The sequence below is a fragment of the Manis javanica genome, chromosome 2 (genome assembly GCF_040802235.1).
Source record: "Manis javanica isolate MJ-LG chromosome 2, MJ_LKY, whole genome shotgun sequence".
Lineage (NCBI taxonomy): Eukaryota > Metazoa > Chordata > Mammalia > Pholidota > Manidae > Manis > Manis javanica.
In genome coordinates, this window is record NC_133157.1 from 27,590,039 (window position 1) to 27,609,201 (window position 19,163).

General features: G+C 38.9%; 1 long non-coding RNA gene and 1 other non-coding gene across 2 annotated transcripts in view; one reads left to right on the forward strand and one right to left on the reverse strand.

Moving 5' to 3' along the window:
• The window catches only part of LOC140844988 (uncharacterized), a 160,685-nt gene that overhangs the window by 78,737 nt on the left and 62,785 nt on the right, over positions 1-19,163 (reverse strand). The gene's annotated exons all lie outside the window — the stretch shown is intronic.
• On the forward strand, positions 14,309-14,413 carry LOC140848101 (U6 spliceosomal RNA). The gene has a single exon (XR_012128651.1). It is a non-coding gene; the product is annotated as a U6 spliceosomal RNA (small nuclear RNA).

The following is a 19,163-nucleotide window of genomic DNA, read 5'->3' on the forward strand; positions in this document are numbered from 1 at the left end:
TAGGGTTTTTGATACATGGTAAAATTGTGTACTATTTTAATCTTCTTTAATGGATTTTGAACTTTGAGTAACTGCTTTTACTTTCAGGAAACAAGCTGAAATAATATATGGTTTGTTAAATAAAAGAAAATAAAACAGCAAACTTAACCTTTAAATGAGATTTCTTGAGAAGGACTTTTTGTAGTGTTTGTTCTTATTCATGTTCACCTACTTCAGCCTACTTATTCTTAAATCTCACACATAATATTTAGAATTTCTTCTAATAATTGTAATAGGGCTTGGAAAGTCTTTAGATTTACTTGAAGCAAACAAAAACAATTAAACCATTTGTTGCAGTTTGAAGTTTTTCATTTCCTGGTGTGTGTGTGTGTGTGTGTGTGTGTGTGTGTGTGTGTGTGTGTGTGTGTTTTAAATATCTTCTAGTTTCTCTTTCCTTTAAAGCCATTATATTTTGAAATATCATTACATCCTTGGAATTGACACTTGTTTTGATTGATGTTAAGGAGAACAAAGTCATTGCGTACCTTAAGGACTTTTCTGCATCCCCACTCATTTATTCATTTAATTAAAATCATTTATTGAGTGCTACTATGTGTCAAGTACTGGTTTAGGAAATGAAAATTAGTGAATTAGATGGATACTGGCTCTGCCCTTTTGGAATTAAGAGTTTAATGTGGATACAATGAGTTGGTAACAACAAAGAGTGGCACGTTCTAAAATGTGGAAAGTATGGGGTATTATGAGGCTGCAGGATGTGATATCTAAGTGAGTCCTATGGAATAGGATGGAATTAAGCAGAGGAGCAAGGACTGAAAGGCTCAATTATGAAGGGCCTAGAGACATGAGAGAGCATGACCTACTTCTGTAAGTAAAGAATGACAACTTTGGCTAGAAGGTAGTGTGAAAAGGTACTGGTGAGAGATAGGGCCAGAGGGATGCAGGGTTGGGGCCTACTGTGGTGTATGGGCAATTTTAAACTATTACAAAATTTTAAATAGATGATGGCATAATCAGATTTCAGTTTTAGAAAAAAAATATTCTTGCTGAAGTTTAAAGGATGGATTATAGAGGAGCAAGCCTAGAGATAGATAAGGCCAGTTAGGAAGCTATTACAATAATCCATGTGCAAAAAGAGCGGCCCAAATAAAGGATATAGCTGGAGGATAGATAGATAAGGTTGGAAAAGAGAGTCAAGAAATAGAATAGACCTTTGTGATTGATTGAAACTGGAGAGTAATATAATATGTAGATAAACCATTGTAGTTTCCCTGTGAGGGAGAGGAAAGAAATAAAATAATGTAAAATCCGGGGGTTAAGAATGTATTTTTGAGATAAAATAAACCTAAGAATCCTACCCAGACTGCTGTCCCTAAGCTCATTGGTTAGATATATTGGGTTTATAATCAATGATTGAACCCAATTAAATTTTTACTAAATCAATACAAAACAAAAGTTGTATTCCAAAATCAAATTATTCCATTATAGTCACTATTGTACTATAACATCACTAATAATGATGTAACTCATTAATAATTAACAACTAATTTCAGAGTGCTTATAGATCTGACAATAAATTGTACTGAGGGCCACTAACATTTCATACTAATAAAAAAGAAACACAAAAAGCATGGTTATTCCAAAGAATCTTGCTGAATAAGAATGCTTACATAGAGCTACATTAAGTTGTATAAGATGGCATGAAAAAGAGGAGGGTGCCATAGTTTAGCCTGACCTTTTCAGACTGGCCTAGTTCCTAGGGAACTTCTCTCCGTTCCTCTTCCAATATGTACCATATCACTTTTCACCCTGATGTTTGCTGCTTTTTTTTCTGCTGTATCTGGGCTAAAATGACTCTGCTTGACAGGTCAGCTCTTACTTCTGCATCTATTGTATGCATTCTTCCATTTTAACCTATTCAGCTGACTAAATTGGTCAGTTCTCTAGTGTTCAGATGGCTATCTTCTGAGGGCAGCCAGTGTCTATGAGGTTTGAGCTGTGAAGGTTACTCGCACGCCTGCAGTGGCCCTAACTTTTGATAATTTTGCTTCACTGAATTGAATCACTTTACAGAAGACTCTCAATGCATATTTTAGCCTTACCTTTTCTACTTGGAATTGCTTTTCTAGGCTCCCTTTTTTCCCTTATCCGTGGCTTTGCTAGTGTTGTTTTCATTTTCTGATATTTGTCAACTCTATCTGTTGAAATCTTACTGATTTTTCAAGCAAAATCTCAACTGATAACTCCTCCAGGAAAGTTTTCTTTCTCTCCTCAATTAGGTTAATTAACCTTAAAGCAAATATTTATCATATGCACATAAATCTTTACATTATGTAACAGTAACGTATTTCACTCAGACTCTAGGGCTCAAAATTCAGCAAAATACATTTAAGAACATTCAAAGCGTTTATAGTGATAAGTCTTGCTTTTCAATTATAACACAGGTCTCCTTTTAGCCCCATTTTTTGGATGCATTACAGGTTGCATCTGCTCTTGAAAGGGTGTGAAAAGGTTGTGCTGTTTTAAACATGTCCTAATTTCTCACAAGTATTCCTGTTCTTTCTGCCTACTCCCCAAGGATTATATTTCCTTTTTATTCATTCAGGTACTTATTATGCACTCCCAGTTACTAATCTCACACACACATAGATTTATGAGGTATTTCTACAGTAAAGAGAACCCAACTCACATTTAAGAGGCACCAATTTTGAGCCTGTTTTAAATTCAGACAACGCTTAAACCAGTCTGAGAAAACATATAATTCATCGAAGTTACATGTCTTCTGTGAATACAAATTTTCTTACCCATGGATATGAACCAGTTTTAAAATTTTCACTTCTGATGCCCGAATGATTAGCTGGATTGATCCAAAGATACTTTTGGAAATGCTTGTTGAAAATATCCACATCACAATAAGTAAAATTAAACTGATTTACTTCTTCAATGATGTTAACAAATACAGGGGGTTTTGTTTTTTGTTTTTGTTGTTGTTTTGGCTTGCATTTGTTTATCTATTTATTCCTTCTAAATATCCTCCTGGTCCTTTTGGTTTCAGCCCGGGGACTGAAGAGGGGTGGGGGAAGATGCTGTTCTCATCTAGAATAGCACAACCTGTCATTTAATTATCCTAATGGCATTTCCTATCCAGAAACTAGTGCTCCCTCCAGCTAAGGTGAACTATGACTGCTCCACATCATTGACTGACGGAAGTTTCCTCAGAAATTATTCATCACAATTGTCCTTATCAAGGTGAGTCACCACTGAGGATTGTCTCAGTAAACATTTTTATCCAGAGAGCCTACAGTTGCCCTTATTTTTTTTTTTTTGAGAGGGCATCTCTCATATTTATTGATCAAATGGTTGTTAACAACAATAAAATTCAGTATAGGGGGGACAACGCTCAATGTACAGTCATTAATCCATCTCAAGCCTAATTCTCGTCAGTCTCCAATCTTCTGAAGCATAACAAACAAGTTCTTACATGGTGAACGAATTCTTACGTAGTGAATAAATTCTTACATGGTGAACCGTACAAGGGCATTCATCACAGAAACTTTCGGTTTTGATCATGCATTATGACCTATAAACAATCAGGTCAAATATGAATATTCGTTTGATTTTTGTACTTGATTTATATGTTGATCCCACATTTCTCCTATTATTATTATTATTTTTATTTTTAATAAAATGCTGAAGTGGTAGGTAGATGCAAGATAAAGGTAGAAAACATAGTTTAGGGCTGTAAGAAGGCAAATGTAGATGATCAGATGATCAGGTGTGTGCCTATGGACTAAGTATTAATCCAGGCTAGACAAGGGCAGCAAGACATCCACGGATGCAGAAGATTTCTCTCAAAGCAGGGGGGGTGAGGTTCTGAGCCTCACCTCTGTTGATCCCCAAATTCTCACCTGATGGCCCCCCTGCGACTGTGCCTGTCTTAGGTTGTTCCTCCCTTGAGGAATCTTACCCGTCTCTGGCTAACCAGTCATCTTCCGGGGCCATACAGGGAAATGTAAAGTTGGTAAGTGAGAGAGAAGCCATATTGTTTGCAAAGGTTAGCTTTTTACTTCTTTGCAGATTTATGCCCTGTGGCTTCTATGCCCAGCACTTGTCTCGAGGTATCTTTACCACCTGGAGGAATTATGATACTCGGTAAATTCGATATGAGGCAAGAATTCTATTTAAGGGTTGTAATTAGGAAGGAAGAAGAAAAGCTATAGATATAGCATATGAAGGAAACATGGGAGGATTGATTATTTCTTTGACATATCTTCTTGTATAGTACCTTAAGTATGTATAGGTTTTAAACTACTAACTAATTTGCACACACATATTAACATAATAGGAATACGGTGACATAAACAAAGCAAATCTATAATTACCATCCATCTCCAGTGAAGCCAAGAAAACCATTTAGGCACCCTAGGCATTTGTGAAAAATTTTCTATGATATGATGGATATTGTCCAACTGTACTTGAACCATCAGACAAATTAAAGCAGCCCATTTCTGGGATCTGTTCACATCCCATATGTTCTTTTAACCATAGATAGTCTATACTCATGAGATTTTGGAGTGCTACAACTTGCACCCCTCCCAACTCCTGGTTGAGTTCCAACAGTACAGATTCGGTCAAATTCGTTGTCTCACTGTATGCACATGCCAGCCTAGACATCTCCCTCCTCATTCCAATGGCAAGTCCAGGAGATGGTGGGCTGGATGCAGCCACAACCGCAGCATCGTCCGGATCCCTGTGGAGGCTTTTTGATGATCATCCCCCGGCACAAGTCCTCCAGAGAGTGCTGATGCTGGAAGCTCCTCCTCATATCGTATCTTAGTTCATTTTCTGGGTATCCAAGCTAGGCCTTGATCTTCTGCATAGAAACAAACAGACCCTTTGCCCACACTTTGACATGCCCTCTATACCACTGTGCAGAACTCACTGGAGGTCAGCACATAGTAACTGCTTTTTTTTTTTTTTTAATTAAGAGAAAGGAATATTATCAGAAAAGAGTACCTCCATAGCTGATCATCTGACACCCTTTAAGTGATCGACATTAAGGATATTTAAAGCATGCGTTGATCTTTGATTTACCAATAGTTTTATCCTGTTAAGGAGTAATCCCCCTTTTCTATCTTTCTTTCTTTTTTTTTTTTTTTTTTTAATTTTTAATCTACACTTACATGAAGAATACTATGTTTACTATGCTCTCCCCTATATCAGGCCCCCCTAACAACCACATTACGGTTACTGTCCATCAGCTTAGCCAAATGTTGTAGAGTCACTACTTGTCCTGTCTGTGTTGTGCAGCCCACCCTCCCCTTTCTCCCTCCCCGACATGCATGCTAATCTTAATACCCCCCTTCTTCTCCCGCCCCCCTTATCCCTCCCTGCCCACAAATCCTCCCCAGCTCCTTTCCCTTTGGTACCTGTTAGTCCATTTTTGGGTTCTGTAATTCCACTGCTGTTTTGTTCCTTCAGTTTTTCCTTTGTTCCTATACTCCTCAGATGAGTGAAATCATTTGGTATTTCTCTTTCTCCGCTTGGCTTATTTCACTGAGCATAATACTCTCCAGCTCCATCCATGTTGCTGCAAATGGTTGGATTTTTCCACTTCTTATGGCTGAGTAGTATTCCATTGTGTATATGTACCACATCTTCTTTATCCATTCATCTACCGATGGACATTTACGTTGCTTCCAATTCTTGGCTATTGTAAATAGTGCTGCGATAAACATAGGAGTGCATCTGTCTTTCTCAAACTTGATTGCTGCGTTCTTAGGGTAAATTCCTAGGAGTGGAATTCCTGGGTCAAATGGTAGGTCTGTTTTGAGCATTTTGATGCACCTTCATACTGCTTTCCACAATGGTTGAACTAATTTACATTCCCACCAGCAGTGTAGGAGGGTTCCCCTTTCTCCACAGCCTCGCCAACATTTGTTGTTGTTTGTCTTTTGAATGGCAGCTATCCTTACTGGTGTGAGGTGATACCTCATTGTAGTTTTAATTTGCATTTTTCTGATAATTAGCGATGTGGAGCATCTTTTCATGTGTCTCTTGGCCATCTGTATTTCTTTTTTGGAGAACTGTCTGTTCAGTTCCTCTGCCCATTTTTTAATTGGGTTATTTGTTTTTTGTTTGTTGAGGCGTGTGAGCTCTTTATATATTCTGGATGTCAAGCCTTTATCGGATGTGTCATTTTCAAATATATTCTCCCATACTGTAGGGTTCCTTTTTGTTCTATTGATGGTGTCTTTCGCTGTACAGAAGCTTTTCAGCTTAATGTAGTCCCACTTGCTCATTTTTGCTGTTGTTTTCCTTGCCCGGGGAGATATGTTCAAGAAGAGATCACTCATGTTTATGTCTAAGAGGTTTTTGCCTATGTTTTTTTCCAAGAGTTTAATGGTTTCATGACTTACATTCAGGTCTGTGATCCATTTTGAGTTTACCTTTGTATATGGGGTTAGACAATGGTCCAGTTTCATTCTCCTACATGTAGGTGTCCAGTTTTGCCAGCACCATCTGTTGAAGAGACTGTCATTTTGCCATTGTATATCCATGGCTCCTTTATCAAATATTAATTGACCATATATGTTTGGGTTAATTTCTGGGGTCTCTGATCTGTTCCACTGGTCTGTGGCTCTGTTCTTGTGCCAGTACCAAATTGTCTTGATTACTGTGGCTTTGTAGTAGAGCTTGAAGTTGGGGAGTGAGATCCCCCCTACTTTATTCTTCTTTTTCAGGATTGCTTTGGCTATTCGGGGTCTTTGGTGTTTCCATATGAATTTTTGAATTATTTGTTCCAATTCATTGAAGAATGTTGCTGGTAATTTGAGAGGGATTGCATCAAATCTGTATATTGCTTTGGGCAGGATGGCCATTTTGACGATATTAATTCTTCCTAGCCATGAGCATGGGATGAGTTTCCATTTATTAGTGTCCCCTTTAATTTCTCTTAAGAGTGACTTGTAGTTTTCAGAGTATAAGTCTTTCACTTCTTTGGTTAGGTTTATTCCTAGGTATTTTATTCTTTTTGATGCAATGGTGAATGGAATTGTTTTCCTGATTTCTCTTTCTATTGGTTCATTGTTAGTGTATAGGAAAGCTACAGATTTCTGTGTGTTAATTTTGTATCCTGCAACTTTGCTGTATTCCGATATCAGTTCTAGTAGTTTTGGAGTGGAGTCTTTAGGGTTTTTTATGTACAGTATCATATCATCTGCAAATAGTGACAGTTTAACTTCTTCTTTACCAATCTGGATTCCTTGTATTTCTTTGTTTTGTCTGATTGCCATGGCTAGGACCTCCAGTACTATGTTATATAACAGTGGGGAGAGTGGGCATACCTCTCTGGTTCCCGATCTCAGAGGAAATGCTTTCAGCTTCTCGCTGTTCAGTATAATGCTGGCTGTGGGTTTATCATATATGGCCTTTATTATGTTGAGGTACTTGCCCTCTATTCCCATTTTGCTGAGAGTTTTTATCATGAATGTATGTTGAATTTTGTCAAATGCTTTTTCAGCATCTATGGAGATGATCATGTGGTTTTTGTCTTTCTTTTTGTTGATGTGGTGGATGATGTTGATGGATTTTCGAATGTTGTACCATCCTTGCATCCCTGGGATGAACCCCACTTGGTCATGGTGTATGATCCTTTTGATATACTGTTGAATTCTGTTTGCTAATATTTTATTGAGTATTTTTGCATCTACATTCATCAGGGATATTGGTCTGTAATTTTCTTTTTTGGTGGGGTCTTTGCCTGGTTTTGGTATTACGGTGATGTTGGCCTCATAGAATGAGTTTGGGAGTACTCCCTCTTCTTCTATTTTGTGGAACACTTTAAGGAGAATGGGTATTATGTCTTCTCTGTGTGTCTGATAAAATTCCGAGGTAAATCCGTCCGGCCCCGGGGTTTTGTTCTTGGGTAGTTTTTTGATTACTGTTTCAATTTCTTTGCTTGTAATTGGTTTGTTTAACTTTTGTGTTTCTTCCTTGGTCAGTCTTGGGAGGTTGTATTTTTCTAGGAAGTTGTCCATTTCTTCTAGGTTTTCCAGCTTGTTGGCATATAGGTTTTCATAGTAGTCTTTAATAATTCTTTGTATTTCTGTGGAGTCTGTCGTGATTTTTCCATTCTCATTTTTGAGTATGTTGATTTGCGTTGACTCTCTTTTTCTCTTAATAAGTTGGGCTAGAGGCTTATCTATTTTGTTTATTTTCTCAAAGAACCAGCTCTTGGTTTCGTTGATTTTTGCTATTGTTTTATTCTTCTCAATTTTGTTTATTTCTTCTCTGATCTTTATTATGTCCCTCCCTCTACTGACTTTAGGCCTCCTTTGTTCTTCTTTTTCCAGTTTTAATAATTGTGATGTTAGACTATTCATTTGGGATTGTTCTTCCTTCTTCAAGTGTGCCTGGATTGCTATATACTTTTCTCTTAAGACTGCTTTCGCTGCATCCCACAGAAGTTGGGGCTTAGTGTTGTTGTTGTCATTTGTTTCTATATATTCCTTGATCTCTATTTTGATTTGTTCATTGATCCATTGATTATTTAGTAGCATGTTGTTAAGCCTCCATGTGTTTGTGAGCCTTTTTGTTTTCTTTGTAGAATTTATTTCTACTTTCATACCTTTGTGGTCTGAAAAATTGGTTGGTAGAATTTCAATATTTTGGAATTTACTGAGGCTCTTTTTGTGAGCTAGTATGTGGTCTATTTGGGGGAATGTTCCATGTGCACTTGAGAAGAATGTATATCCTGTTGCTTTTGGATGTAGAGTTCTATAGATGTCTATTAGGTCCATCTGTTCTAGTGTGTTGTTCAGTGCCTGTGTGTCTTTACTTATTTTCTGCCCGGTGGATCTATCCTTTGGGGTGAGTGGTGTGTTGAAGTCTCCTACAATGAATGCATTGCAGTCTATTTCCCTCTTTAGTTCTGTTAGTATTTGCTTCACATATGCTGGTGCTCCTGTATTGGGTGCATATATATTTAGAATGGTTATATCCTCTTGTAGGACTGAGCCCTATATCATTATGTAGTATCCTTCTTTATCTCTTGTTACTTTCTTTGTTTTGAAGTCTATTTTGTCTGATATTAGTAGTGCAACCCCTGCTTTCTTCTCACTGTTGTTTGCCTGAAATATGTTTTTCCATCCTTTGACTTTTATTCTGTGCTTGTCTTTGGGTTTGAGGTGAGTTTCTTGTAAGCAGCATATAGATGGGTCTTGCTTTTTTATCCATTCTATTACTCTATGTCTTTTAATTGGTGCATTAAGTCCATTTACATTTAGGGTGACTATTGAGAGATATGTACTTATTGCCATTTCAGGCTTTAGATTTGTGGTTACCAAAGGTTCAAGGTTAGCTTCTTTAGTATCTTACTGCCTAACTTAGCTCGCTTATTGAGCTGTTATATACACTGTCTGGAGATTCTTTTCTTCTCTCCCTTCTTATTCCTCCTCCTCCATTCTTCATATGTTGTGTGTTTTGTTCTGTGCTCTTTTTAGGGGTGCTCCCATCTAGAGCAGTCCCTGTAGGATGCCCTGTAGAGGTGGTTTGTGGGAAGCAAATTCCCTCAGCTTTTGCTTGTCTGGGAATTGTTTAATCCCACCATCATATTTAAATGATAGTCGTGCTGGATACAGTATCCTTGGTTCAAGGCCCTTCTGTTTCATTGCATTAAGTATATCATGCCATTCCCTTCTGGCCTGTAGGGTTTCTGTCGAGAAGTCTGATGTTAGCCTGATTGGTTTTCCTTTATAGTTGACCTTTTTCTCTTTAGCTGCCTTTAAAACTCTTTCCTTGTCCTTGATCCTTGCCATTTTAATTACTATGTGTCTTGGTGTTGTCCTTCTTGGATCCTTTCTGTTGGGGGTTCTGTGTAATTCCATGGTCTGTTCGATTATTTCCTCCCCCAGTTTGGGGAAGTTTTCAGCAATTATTTCTTCAAAGACACTTTCTATCCCTTTTCCTCTTTCTTCCTCTTCTGGTATCCCTATAATACGAATGTTATTCCTTTTGTATTGGTCACATATTTCTCTTAGTGTTGTTTCATTCCTGGAGATCCTTTTATCTCTCTCTATGTCAGCTTCTATACGTTCCTATTCTCTGGCTTCTATTCCTTCAATGGCCTCTTGCATCTTATCCATTCTGCTTATAAATCCTTCCAGGGATTGTTTCACTTCTGTGATCTCTTTCCTGACATCTGTGGTCTCCTTCCGGACTTCATCCCACTGCTCTTGCATTTTTCTCTGCATCTCATCCCACTGCTCTTGCATTTTTCTCTGCATCTCATCCCATTGCTCTTGCATTTTTCTCTGCATCTCTGTCAGCATGTTCATGATTTTTATTTTGAATTCTTTTTCAGGAGGACTAGTTAGGTCTGTCTCCTTCTCAGGTGTTGTCTCTGTGATCTTTGTCTGCCTGTAGTTTTGCCTTTTCATGGTGATAGAGATAGTTTGCAGAGCTGGTACAAGTGACCGCTGAAAGAGCTTCCCTTCTTGTTGATTTGTAGCCTTTTCCTGGGAGAATAGCGACCTCTAGTTGCTTGTTCTGGGCAGCTGTGCGCAGACAGGGCTTCTGCTTCCTGCCCAGTTGCTTTGGGGTTTATCTCCACTGTTGCTGTGGGCTTGGTCTGGCTGGGGCTGTTCCTCCAAAATGGTAGAGCCCCGTTTGGAGGGGGAGCGGCCAGGAAGCTATTTATCTCCGTAAGGGGTCTCTGTGCCCCCTGCTGCCCAGGGGGTTAGGGTGCCCAGAGATCCCCAGATTCCCTGTCTCTGGTCTAAGTGACCTGTCCTGCCCCTTTAAGACTTCCAAAAAGCACTCTCCAAACCAAAACAACAACAGCAACAATGAGAGAGGGAACAGAAAGAAAGAAAAAAAAAAAAAGGAAAAAACAAGCGATTTTTTTTTCTTTTTTTCTGTCCTCAGTTGCCAGTCTCAGGCACCCGCTCACTGGTCCTGCTGCCCTGTCTCCCTAGCACCAGGGTCCCTGTCTTTTCAAGGCTTCCAAAAAGCACCCACCCACCGGTCCCGCTGGGAAGGAACGCTTGATATTCTTTGTCCTCAGGCACTGGTCCCAGGCACCCGCTCACCAGTCCCACCGCCCTGCCTCCCTAGCACCGGGGTCCCTGTCCCTTTAAGGCTTCCAAAAAGCACTCACTAAAAAGAGAAAAAAAAAGAGGAAAAGCACGCGATTTCCTCCGTCCTCAGGTGCCGGTCTCAGGCACCCACCCACCGGTTCCACAGGGAAAAACGCGCGATATTCTTTGTCCTCAGGCTCCGGTCCCAGGCACCCGCTCACCCGTCCCACCGCCCTGCTCCCTAGCACTGGGGTCCCTGTCCCTTTTAGGCTTCCAGAAAGCACTCGCAAAAAAGAGAAAAAAAAAAAGGGGAAAAACGCGCGATTTACTCTGTCCTCAATTGCCGGTCTCAGGCACTCGCCCCTCGGTCCTGCAGGGAAAAACGTGGGATATTCTTTGTCCTCAGGCGCTGGTCCCAGGCACCCGCTCACCAGTCCCGCCACCCTGCCTCCCTAGCACCGGGGTCCCTGTCCCTTTAAGGCTTCCAAAAATTGCTCGCCAAAAAGAGAAAAAAAAAGGGGAAAAATGCGCGATTTCCTCTGTCCTCAGGCGCCAGTCTCAGGCAACCGCCCGCCAGTCCCGCAGGGAGAAACGTGGGATATTCTTTGTCCTCAGGTGCCAGTCCCAGGCACCTGCTCACCGGTCCCGCCACCCTGCCTCCCTAGCAACGGGGTCCCGTCCCTTTAAGGCTTCCAAAAAGCACTCGCCGAAAAAAAACCGCACCAGTTTCTTTCCTCCCGCAAGGAGCCGGGGGGAGGGGCGCTCGGGTCCCGCCGGGCCGGGGCTTGTATCTTACCCCCTTCGCAAGGCGCTGGGCTCTTGCAGGTGTGGATGTGGTCTGGATGTTGTCCTGTGTCCTGTGGTCTCTATTTTAGGAAGATTTTTCTTTGGTATATTTTCATAGCTCTATGTGTTTTTGGGAGGAGATTTCCACTGCTCTACTCACGCCGCTATCCTGGCTCCGCCTCCCTATTGCCCTTATTTTTATGAACTGTTTTTACATGCTTTAACCAGGACTACACGGATAAGCTGCAGATGAGCTATGCAAACTTGATCTTTGGTTCAGCATTCTAAGAATGTTACACTGGTGTATTTTTTGAGGTATGCTTTCAGTGGAATGATAACTGTAGTTGAAAGTGTACCAATATGGTTTAGAAATTAAGATGCCTCCATCTACCTCTTTTGAAGGGTCTCCTGAAAGTCATTGTTTTAAAAACCCATTTGATCATATGGAAGGTTCTATATATTTTTTTATCCATGACTAAAATGGGGGAGATAACCTTTTTATAAAGTTAAGGGACAGCTGGCTCTTCTAATCTTGTTAATCTGAGCAGGACTACCACCAAACTCACTTCCTACCTTGCATAATAAAAAACTGCTACTCCTGGTCTTTAATTGGATCTCTCACAAATTTGTATCTTCTGTTAAAGACATATGCTTTTTGATGATCTTTTAATCTTTATTTTCAGTAACCTAATATAATGTTGTTTCCTGGAACTTGAATGCCAGATTGATGGGATTTTACCTAGAAGTATTGAAAAATAAAGATTTCTCATTTAATCTCCATGCTAACATTAATAGATAAAATATTAATGAAATCTACATATAAACAGAGTCTAAGGGCTAAATGGCGGTGGCAGATGGAGAAAATTCAACAGAAATGTTACTCCTCTTATATTTCTGTGTCCAGAGTTTGTATTACCTGTTCTACTTTTTTTTAAACCTTTACTTAAAAAAAAAAAAGTAATTCTCCTAACAGAGTAATAGCTCTCAAACTTTAGTGTGTCAAAGAATCATCCAGGATGCCTTTGAAAATGCTGTATTTCTACCCTCTGAACCCATATATATTTTTGCTTTAAACTTCTTGGGTAGGACTCAGGAATGTATGTTTTAATATGCATGTCAGTTGATAACTTTAGGTGTACATATAGAGGAAAGGCTGTCTTGAGCCTTTGAATCAGGATTCCTGTAGTGGTAGAAGAGTTTCCCTACCTTCTTTCCAGGACACAAATTTGCTCTCCTTTAGGCATTAAATCATGAATTTTCTGAGTTGTGATTCTTTATTCGACTCCATAATTCATGTATTCAGTAAATTTCCTTCAGGGATCTAGTGAAAGACTTTTCAGTATTATTTCTCAGTATTTTGATGATATTTCATCTCTTTCTGTGTCTTCATTGGTATACTTTTATGGAAATCTTGGAAAACTTGAGCCAACGATAGCTGCTCACATGCTATTTTAATCATATTCTGATCTCTGCTCACTTTGAAGGTTCTTTCAAGATCATTTTAGCAAAAAACACAACATAAGCTGAGGGGACTATTAATGAAGCTCTTTTTGCACCTCTTTATAAAGTTGCAGCAAATCATTCAACCCTTTTCTGAAGGTCAAGTTTTGTGTTGAGGAAATGATTGATTTCCATTGCTTCATCGGGGAGTTTTGAAGCCTGGAATAAGGAATCGCTCAACTTAAGTGTTTTAAAGTCAGCTTTACATTTATTCCCATAACTTTCCTGTACACCAAATCATCACTCAGTGATGTTAGCCATGGTTTAAGGTATTTCTCTGAAGATTCCTGAGAGCATGTGTCTATGAAGTAGGGGATGTGACTTAGCACAACTCTGAAGTTGTGTGAGAGTTTCAATGTTTTAGTCTATTGTTACTGAAGATAAAATGATATATGGCCTCATTCCATAGCTTCTAATATGTTTAATCAAGAGTGCATTCATTAATTTATTCACAAATCATTTAATTTTTGTTAAAGCAAAAACTATTCTTTCCATGTAAATTAAGGATCATTAACTGAATCTGTTGTATGGTTAAACATACACTCTTCTTTAGTAGCTCTTGAATGCTTTGACCATATGTTGATCCGATCTCAAACATCAGATAAGCATAGAATGACAATAAGTGGATAAGAGCATTGCACAGATTTAGCAAAATATTTGGTGCAATTTTTTGTTAATTCATATTCAATTTAACAAACTGAACATATTTTAATTATATCATCAAGTAGGAAAGATATTCATTTTTAAAAAAAATCTAACTCAAGGAATAGGAAATTAATTTCTCTTCCCCAGAGAAGAAAAATGTTTGGGATTCTAGAGAATGCTGGGATTATTCTTGAAGTTCACTGAGGCACTGACTCCAAAAATAATTGCTATGTGCTTTATTGCCTTAAAGCTATTTCCCCTCTTTATTGATTGACTAAACAATAAAAAAAAATTAGTCAATAGTGCTCTCTTCGGCAGCACATATACTAAAATTGGAATGATAGAGAAGATTAGCATGGCCCCTGTGCAAGGATGACATGCAAATTCGTGAAGCGTTCCATTAAAAAAAAAATTAGTCAATAAAGAGTTTTATAATGGACCAGCGTGATCAGTGCTGAAGACCTGGTCAGGAAAATACTACATATTTTTAATTATCTTCATGGATATTCAGTATTCTTTCATATAGGAGCAAGATACATTGATGTTTCCTCCTCTACAACTGTCACATTTTTATGGACACTATGGCACTTTCAAACAATTTCAAGTTAGCACTTCCCTCCTAGAAATTCTGGAACATTGATGACTCCTAAGTTTAAAGACCTCTATACATCTATGTTTCTAGTTGCACTTTATGTTACTCAAATCATACTGTCAATTTTTAGTCTATTACTCTATCCACAAATTTTCTACCTCTTCCCTTTTTCTCACTATTTATATCATTGAGACATATACAGAGGCAATTTTGTTTTCCCCTTAGCAAGTTCTGAGTTTTCATCACACATTTACTTGCTCACATGCCTCGGGAGTTATCACTTATTTACATTATTTTAAAAAATTTAAATGATATATAAGATTGTATATTGTTGAGAAATAAGTTAGCATCAATATATAATATTTACATTTAATGAATGGAGTGGTATATTTAGTCATAAGTATACTTAGTTAATATTATATATTAACAGAAATATATCATAGCAAAAATGATGGGAAGGATTAATACAAACATTTCCAGATAGAATACAGATCCCTTTTACTTTCTTAATTTTGTTTATATATATTTTCTAAATTTCTACCAGGGGCATGTATGATTTTTAAAATAAGCCAGTGCACAGAGGATCCTCCTGCTTTTTTGTAATTGTGCTTATTCTGGGACTAATATCAATAAATACCCAGATAATACAGAAATCCAGTATTTCAAAGGATTCTTTATTTGGGATCATTGCAAAAGCCACAAAAGGATCTGTAAAGGATGAATTTTAAAACATTAAAAAAGTACCTACACTTCATGTACTGTTGACCTATGAAATAGATGAACCATGAAAGACATATGAAAGGTTTTAATATTTGTCTCCAGCACCCTCCTCACTGACAAATCAGAGACAATATGTTACCTGTGTGTGCAAGTGGAGCACTTTTTGTTCATTCTGGAACTTGTATCTCTAATATATGCCTTACCTCTATGATTTTTTTTCTAAGGTTCTTGTTTATCACATCATTAGCCAAGGAAGTTTTTGCACATTGCTACTAAAAATATCAAAATGCTATATAATAAATAAGTGGATTTTCAGAGAAGGACTCATTTCCCTATAAATTGCTTGTTCACTCTGCTTGCATTTCAAGTTAATAGAAATGGCTGGCTGATACTGTCGTTCTCTTACTCTCCAGCTTCTGTGTTTATATCATTAAGAATTATTTATTGGGTGGAGCCAAGATGGTGGCGTGAGTAGGAGAGTGGGAATCTCCTTCCAAAAACATATATATTTTTGAAAATACAACAAATACAACTAATCCTAAAAGAGAGACCAGAAGACACAGGACAACAGCCAGACTACATCCACAGCTGTGAGAACCCAGCACCTGGTGAAAAGGGTAAGATACAAGCCCCAGCCCGGCGGGACCCGAGCGCCCCTCACCCCAGCTCCTGACAGGAGGAGAGGATTCGGAGCGGGGAGGGAGAGGGAGCCCAGGACTGCGAATCACCCAGCCCTAGCCATCCGCACCAGAGCAGACACAGTGCATGCATGGGGTGCTGGAAACTGGGGAAACAGGGCAGCAAGATCTTTGAGTGGGTCCTGAAGCCAGCACCCCTGTGATAAAGAAAAGCGAGTACTTTTTGAAAGTCTTAAAGGGACAGGGATGCCACAGCTGGAAGGAAGCATCCCGGGTCACAGTCCAGCAGCTGAAAATTCCAGGGAACTCCGGGTGCACTAACCCACTGGGCAACACCTCTGAGACCCATCATGGAGGTTAACAGCCAAACAGCCCCCCGTCCATTACCCCTCTGGGGTCCCGCCATAGCAGAGCAACATCCTGAGGCTGGCCACGCCCAAAGCAAGGGAGCTTCTGGCCGGGCAAGATAAAGAGACTCAGTCTACACGCAATTGCCCAACACAAGCCACTAGGGGGTCACAGTTGTCCCAGTAAAGAAAGGCCAGGAGCCAAGTGGAAAGAGGCTTGACTCTCCCAGCTGACAGAAAGTCAATAGCTCATCATTGCACCTATCAACATGAAAAGGCAAAAAATTTTGATCGAGACAAGACTAACCCAGACAGCTTCGACATCTTCTACATCTTCCCCCGAGAAGGAACCTGGGGAGATAGATTTAACCACTCTTCTTGAAAAAGAATTCAAAACAAAAGTCATAACCAAGCTGATGGACTTCAGAGAAATATGCAAGAACTAAGGAGGGAGAATACAGAAATAAAACAAGCTCTGGAAGGACTTCAAAACAGAATGGATGAGATGCAAGAGACCATTAATGGACTAGAAAACAGAGAACAGGAACACAGAGAAGCTGATGCAGAGAGAGATAAAAGGACCTCTAGGAATGAAAGAATTTTAAGAGAACTGAGTGACCAATTGAAACAGAATAATATCTGCATTATAGGGGTACCAGGAAAATAAGAGAGAGAAAAAGGGATAGAAAGTGTCTTTGGAGAAATAATTGCTGAAAACTTCCCCAAACTAGGGGAGGAAATGGCCTTTCAGACCCCAGAGGTACAGAGGACTCCCATGACAAGGGATCCAAGGAGGGCAACACCAAGACATATAATAATTACAATGGCAAAGATCAAAGACAAGGACAAAGTATTAAAGGAAGCCAGAGAGAAAAAAAAGGTCACCTACAAAGGAAAACCCATCAGGCTATTATCAGGCTTCTCAACAGAAACCCTACAGGCCAGAAGAGAATGGCATGATATACTTCATGCAATGAAACAGAAGGGTCTCAAACCAAGATTACTGTATCCAGCATGATTATCATTTAAATATAAAGGAGGGATTAAATAATTCGCACACAAGCAAAAGTTGAGGGAATTTGCCTCCCACAAACCACCTCTACAGGACATCTTACAGGGACTGCTCTAGATGGGAGCACTCCTAAAAAGAGCACAGAACAAAACAGCCAACATACGAAGAAGGGAGGAGGAGGAATAAGAAGGGAGAGAAATAAAGAATCATCAGACCATGTTTATAATAGCTCAATAAGCGAGCTAAGTTAGACAGGAAGATAGTGAAGAATCTAACCTTGAACCTTTGGTAACCACAAACTTAAAGCCTGCAATTGCAATAAGTACATACCTTTCAATAATCACCCTAAATGTAAATGGACTGAATGCATCAATCAAAAGACACAGTAATAGAATGGATAAAAAAGCAAGACCCATCCATATGCTGCTTACAAGAGACTCACCTCAAACCAAAAAACATGCACAGACTTAAAGTCAAGGGATGGAAAAAGATATTTCATGCAAACAACAGAGAGAAAAAAGCAGGTGTTGCAATACTAGTATCAGATAAAATAGATTTCAAAATAAAGAAAGTAACAAAAGATAAAGAAGGACATTATATAATGATAAAGGGCTCAGTCCAACAAGAGGATATAACCATTATAATTATATATGCAACCAACACAGGAGCACCAACATATCTGAAACAAATACTAACAGAATTAAAGGAGGAAATAGAATGCAATGCATTCATTCTGGGAGACTTCAACACACCACTCACTCCAAAGGACAGATCTACCAGACAGAAATTAAGTAAGGACACAGAGGCACTGAACAACACACTAGAACAGATGAACCTAATAGACATCTACAGAACTCTACATTCAAAAGCAACAGGGTACACATTCTTCTCAAGTGTACATGGAACATTCTCCAGAATAGACTGCATACTAGGCCACAAAAGAGCCTCAGTAAATTCCCAAAGATTGAAATCCTACCAACCAACTTTTCAGACCACAAAGGCATAAAACTAGAAATAAACTGTACAAAGAAAGCAAAAAGGCTCACAAACACATGGAGGCTTAACAACACGCTCCTAAATAATCAATGGATCAATAACCAAATCAAAATGGAGATCCAGCAATATATGGAAACAAACGACAACAACAACACAAAGCCCCAAATACTGTGGGATATAGCAAAAGCAGTCTTAAGAGGAAAGTATATAGCAACCCAAGCATATTTAAAGAAGGAAGAACAATCCCAAATGAATGGTCTAATGTCACAATTATCAAAATTGGAAAAAGAAGAACAAATGAGGCCTAAGGTCAGCAGAAGGAGGGACATAATAAAGATCAGAGAAGAAATAAATAAAACTGAGAAGAATAGAACCATAGCAATAATCAATGAAATGAAGAGCTGGTTCTTCAAGAAAATATACAAAATAGATAAGCCTCTAGCCAGACTTATTAAGAGGAAAAGAGAGTCAACACACATCAACAGAATCAGAAATGAGAAAGGAAAAATCACGACGGACCCCACAGAAATACAAAGAATTATTAGAGAGTACTATGAAAACCTATACGCTAACAAGCTGGGACACCTAGGAGAAATGGACAACTTCCTAGAAAAATACAACCTTCCAAGACTGACACAGAAAGAAACAGAAAATCTAAATGGACCAATTACCAGCAACGATATTGAAGCGGTACTCAAAAAACTACCAAAGAACAAAAGCCGGGGGCCAGATGGATTTACCTCAGAATTTTATCAGACATACAGAGAAGATATAATAACCATTCTCCTTAAAGTTTTGCGAGAAATAGAAGAGGAGGGGATACTCCCAAACTCATTCTATGAAGCCAACATC